Raw genomic sequence first — 6,000 nt, forward strand, 5'->3', positions numbered from 1 at the left:
ACAAAACAAAAACAAAAAAAGAAAAACAACTCAGTTTAAAACTACAATGAGATACCACTTCATACCCACAAGAATGGCTAAAATTAAAAAAGTCCTATAATAACAAGTGTGACAAGGATGGAGAAATTGAAACCCTCATACACTACCAGTGGGAATGCAAATTGGTGCAGCTGTTGTAGAATAAAATTTGGCAGTTACACAAATGGTTAAATATACTGTTATCATATAATACAGTAATTCCAATTCTAGGTATCAATCCAAGTGAAATGAAAACCCATATCCATACAAGCAAATGTTCATAGAAGCATTATACACAATAGTAAAAAAGTGAAAACAACCAATATGCCCAATACTATTTTTAAATAACCCAAGAAAAATATTAAAATACTTGTTAGTAAGTATAACATAAAATACATTTGTACTACGTGAAGAAAAGTGCTACAACTTTTGAAGATGGAGATAAAGATTTGAAAAAAAGGGAGATATGTCTGTTTAAATAGAATTTTTTACTGTGTGGATGCATTATATTATGGAGGATTCAATATTATAAACAGATGAACTCTTCTCAAGTTATTTTAAAAATTTAAGTAAACTATTTAACTAATTTCAGTAAAAATCTCATCTCCTTTTCCATACTTATTAATAGGATTCTAAAGTTGACCTGAAAATTTAAATTAATGAGAATTATCTTGAAATTTAAAAAAAAAAAGGAATATAAGAAGAGATTTACTCTACCATATATAAGAAGTTATTAAGTTTCAGGACTTGTACAAATATGAATAAGCAGATATTTTAATTGAACAGAATAGCCCAGAAACATAATTTAATATATGATTAAATTTTTGTACAAAATAATTGGGGAGAGACACAATTACTGAATAAATTATAACAAGACAACTAGTAAAAGATAAAATTCAATTTCTATCTTACATCTTATGTTGAAATAAGTCAGAGATGAGTTAGAAAATTTAACTTATTTCCAATATGGTGGACTAGGTAAATGTTTGCTCACTTCCTCCCATGATCACAACAAAATTACAAGTAAACTACAGATCTACCATCATTGAGAATCACCTGAAGTTTAGCTGAACAGAAGTCTTGTAACTGAAGATATACAGAAGAAGTCATATGGAGACTGGTAGGAGGGACAGAGACATAGAAGAGCCAGGATCCACACCCGCGATGAGGCAGTTAAGAAACCAGAGGGATATCTCAGCTGTGGAGGTCTCCCTTAAGGAGCAAGGGGTCCCAGCCCCACACCAGACTCCCTAGCCAAGGGTCCCAGTGCCGGGAAGACACCATAACTTCTGGCTATGTAAACCAGTGGGGATTGTGGCTGAGTGAAATGGAGAGCTGCTGGATTCCCAGGTATACCTCTTAAAAGGCCCTGTACATGGATTTTCTCACAGATGGACTCACTTATTCTGAGCTCCAGGGCTGGGCAACCCCTTGAAAAATGCGAGGGATATACGAGAAAGAACTGAATTGTCTGGTCTCAGGACGAGGACTGGAGGGACAACTTTCTCACAGACAGAAGTCCTGAAAGACACCATTGTTCCTTTGTTGAGCCCCCCGCACCAGCCTGCAGACACCGGTGGGTGCCAAGTATGAGTCTCCATCAGACTATCCCATTTTACTCTGCCCTGAGACCCTGTCCCACCCAACTTATGGGCCCAGTCAAGCTGCTTCCAGCAGCATTTCCATACAAATGACCTGTCTCTGATTGTGCTGTGGATATTCCTAAAATCTCTGAAAGGTTCACAAACCTCAAACAAGCACTGTTTGGCCATGGTGTGCCTTGTGCCTCTTGCTAAATAGCCCCAAGTATGGCACTAGTGACAGCCAGCCTTAATCCACAGTTTAGCCTCTTTCAGGTACCTCTAGCACAAGTGGCAACCATCTGCAGGTCACTTTGTAGCTTATACCAGGTGGCTCGAGGCTAGGCATAGGCAACAGCTGACCTTAGCCTGCAACAGAATCCCTCCCAAGAGGTCTCAGAACCAACACATCTGGTGGTCAAGCTCAACCACAACAGAAGACGACCTAACCATCTCCAAAAATGACATACTGGAATGGTGGACTTGGCAGGCACCAGAGATATGCTAAAGCAAAATATGCTCTATTGGGTCAGCTCCTGCACAACAGCTCCTCCATCGTAGTCAGGGATATTCCTCATAGCCAATCAGCCAAATGGTTGATCTCACCAACTAACTTGCCAACAGCAATGAAGGCTCAAATGAAAGACACACACAAAAGACACATCTAGAACAGCCAGTTCAGGTGACCAGGGAGACTATGCCACTGGGCCCCACATAACACCTACTATATAAGGCCACTCTACTAAGACTAGGAAATGTAACCGATCTACCTAATATATAGAAACAAAAACAGAGTGTCAAACAAAATGAGGAGACAAAGAAACATGTACCAAATGAAAGACTAGAACAAAACTCCATAAAATGAACTAAACAAAATAAAGGGAAGCAATCTACTAGATGTAGAACTCAAAGCAGTGGTTATACAAATGCTCAATGAATTTAGGTGAACAGTAGGTTAACAAAGAGATAGAAAGCATAAAAATGGAGATAGGGACCACAGAAAAAACAAGTCAGAAATTAAGAATACAAAAACTGAAATGAATAAATTAGAGGGAATCAAGAGTGGATTAGATGAAGCAGTGGATAGAATCGGCAAACTGAAAGACAAGGTAGTGGAAAACATCCAATCAGAACAGCAAAAAAGGAAAAAAAAAATAAAAAAAATAAACAACCTGAAAATAGTCTATGGGACCTCTGAGACAAAATCAAGCACACCAACATTGGCATCATAGGGGTACCAGAAAGTTAAGAGAGAAATTGAAAACCTATTTGAAGAAATAATGATGAGAAACTTCCCAATCCTGGAAAAGAAAATAGAAAAAGTAATCCAGGATACACAGAGTCCTAAATAAGATGAACCCAAAGAGGCCCACACCAGCACACATCATAATTAAAATGGCAAAGATTAAAGACGAAGAGGGAATCTAAAAGCACCAAGAGAGAAGCATTTAGTTACCTACAAGGTAACTCCCAAAAGACTACCAGCGATTTCTCAACAGAAACTTTGCAAGCCAGAAGGGATTGTCAGGAAATATTCAAAGTGATGAAAAGTTAGGACCTATGACCAAGATTACTCTACCCGGAAAGGCTATTATTTAGAATTAAAGGACAGGTAAAGAGCTTCCCAAATAAGAAAAAGCTGAAAGAATTAATCACCACCCAACTAGTATTACAAAAATAATAAATAAATAAAATGTTAAAGGGAATTCTTTAGAAGAAGAAGCAAAAGATAAAAAAATCTGAATAATGAAATGGTAATAACTACATATTTATTAATAATTATTTCAAATGTAAATGGATTGAATGATCCAATCAAAATATATAGGGTGGTTGAATGAGTAAGAAAAAAATACCTGTATATATGCTATCCACAGAGACTCATTTCAGATCAAAAGACACATACAGATTGAAAGTAAAGAAAGCAAAAAGGTATTTCATACAGATGAAAAAAAAAAAGCTTAGGTAGTAATAGTTATATTAGAAAAGGTAGACTTTAAAACAAAGTCTATAACAGGAGACAAAGGAGGACCCAGCATTTACAGTTATGGTTATTTATTTGAAGGAACCCAAAACACTAATTCAAAAAGATATACATATCCCTATGTTCATTTCAGCATTATTTAGAATAGTCAAGATATGGAAGCAACCCAAGTGTCCACTGATAGACGGATAAAGAAGAGGTGATACATATATACAATGGAATGTTACTCAACCATAAAAAAAATGTTTTGCCATTTGTGACAACATGGATGAACATACAGGGTATTATACTAAGTGAAGCAAGTCAGACAAAGACAAATACTATATGATTTCACTTATATGTGGAATTAAACAATAAACAAATAAAACTGAAACAAACTCATATATACAGAAAACATTTTCATGGTCGCCAGATGGTTTTGGGGTGATGGGTGAAAAATGACAAGGGATTAAGAGGTGCAAATTGTCAGTTATAAAAACAGTCGCTGAGATTAAAAGTACAGCATAGTGAATATAGTCAATACTATTGTAATAACTGTATGGTGTCAGATGGGTACTATACTTATCAAAGTGATCACTTCATAAATTATATGTGTGTAATCACTATGTTATACACCCAAAATTAATATAATATTGTATGTCAACACTAACTGAAAAATAACAATATATTTAAAAAACTGTTCTTGTTTCTGAAAAATTAAAAAAAATAACTTTCCTAAAACATAAAAGCCATAAAATAACTAAAGTGATGTCAACTGAGAAAAAGCATCATAGAAATTAAAACTATAAAAAAAAAAATTTATGTTGGTATATGCAAAAATGTAAACTTTCTGTAAATCAAGAAGCATTATAAATTTAAGCTGAAATGGCAAAGAGTGAAAAATTTGTGCAACAGATAAGTGCTTCCTATCTGTAATATATAAAATTCTTTTATAAGTCACTTAAAGAGTTATAATCACTGTTATCGAGTGGCGTGAAAAACATTCTTGAAGATTTTTAGTTTGACTTTAAACTTCTATAACCATATTATTATCCTAATGGAATATTAGTGATGTTGAAAGACTAACATACAAGGGTATTCACGAAGGTATTATTTGTTCTTACCCAAAATAACTAAATAATAAATAAAGCAAACTTTATGGCCCTAAATCAGATACATGCCTAACAAGTTATGGCAAATCCACATGTTTGAAAAGTATGTAACCACTAACAATCATGGTCTCAAAGAATTCAGTCATGTGAGAAAAAAATCATGGTATGTCAAGTCAAAAATTTTGTGCACATGATTTCAGTTATCTTCTATTTGTACACATACACATGCACACTCACACACACAAGCATGAAACTGTATTTTTAAAAACACTCACACATGAACTGGAAAAAATACACAAAATTGTTGATAATTATCATGGTCAATAGTATCACCAATAATTGTATTTTCTCCTGTAAGTTTTAATTTTTTTCCAAATTTTCTGTAATGAGGTTATTTATTTTATAAGTGGGAACAATGAAACAGAAAGTTTTAATCAAAGGCATTGCACATAAGTTTACAATTAAATAATGAATATTTAATCAATAAATATTTATTAGCATTTTCTATTGCACTCTTCTAGGTGCTGGAGGTACAATGGTGCACAATTTATCTAGTCGCTGGACCCTTACATGCTAGTAACAGATCACACCAAAACATTTTCCTCAGATTCTGCTGCCAAAAACTATGTTTTAGGGTTCAAAGTAACTAGCACTGAGTGGGAAATCTTATGCTAACTCAGCTGACTCAGAAGGAGTTCTCTACCTGTGTGAGTATGGATTAACTGTGGACCACACACAGGTAAACCACACATTTATGGCTGAGTGCTTAGGGACCTAATAGCATAACAGAAAATATGGGTAGTTTAAGTCCATATCCATTCTCTTTCCTAAAACTAAGAGATTATGGTTGTTTTTACAAAGTTCAGTATTTGAAGTGTGTGTATCTTTGTAGACGATTCACAACAGGTCTGCTGCATGGATTGTGTAATTCATTAGTAGTCTGAGATCCAAAAGTCATGCATATTTACTGCCAGTGGAGGGAGGAGTGAAATTTCTATCAACTCTTTTTCATTTAAATAGATTCAGCTATATCCACATTCTTTCATCCACATTAAGTTCTAAGTCTCTAGAAGACTGGGGCTTTAGAGGCAACTCTGAAATGTGTACATACACTAACTTAAACACTTTAATTCTTAATAAAGACTCTAATGCTTCAGGATGATTAACACTGGGTTACTTGATCCTTAGTACAGAACTGTGCACATTATTTGATTAATGACTTACGTGGAGAGGTGTATATGTGTACATATGCTTTTTATATTTTTTTAATTTATTGGGGTGACAATTGCTAGTAAAATTACATAGATTTCAGGTGTACAATTCTGTATTA

Source organism: Rhinolophus hipposideros, assembly GCF_964194185.1.
Source record: "Rhinolophus hipposideros genome assembly, chromosome: 18".
NCBI classification, from domain to species: domain Eukaryota; kingdom Metazoa; phylum Chordata; class Mammalia; order Chiroptera; family Rhinolophidae; genus Rhinolophus; species Rhinolophus hipposideros.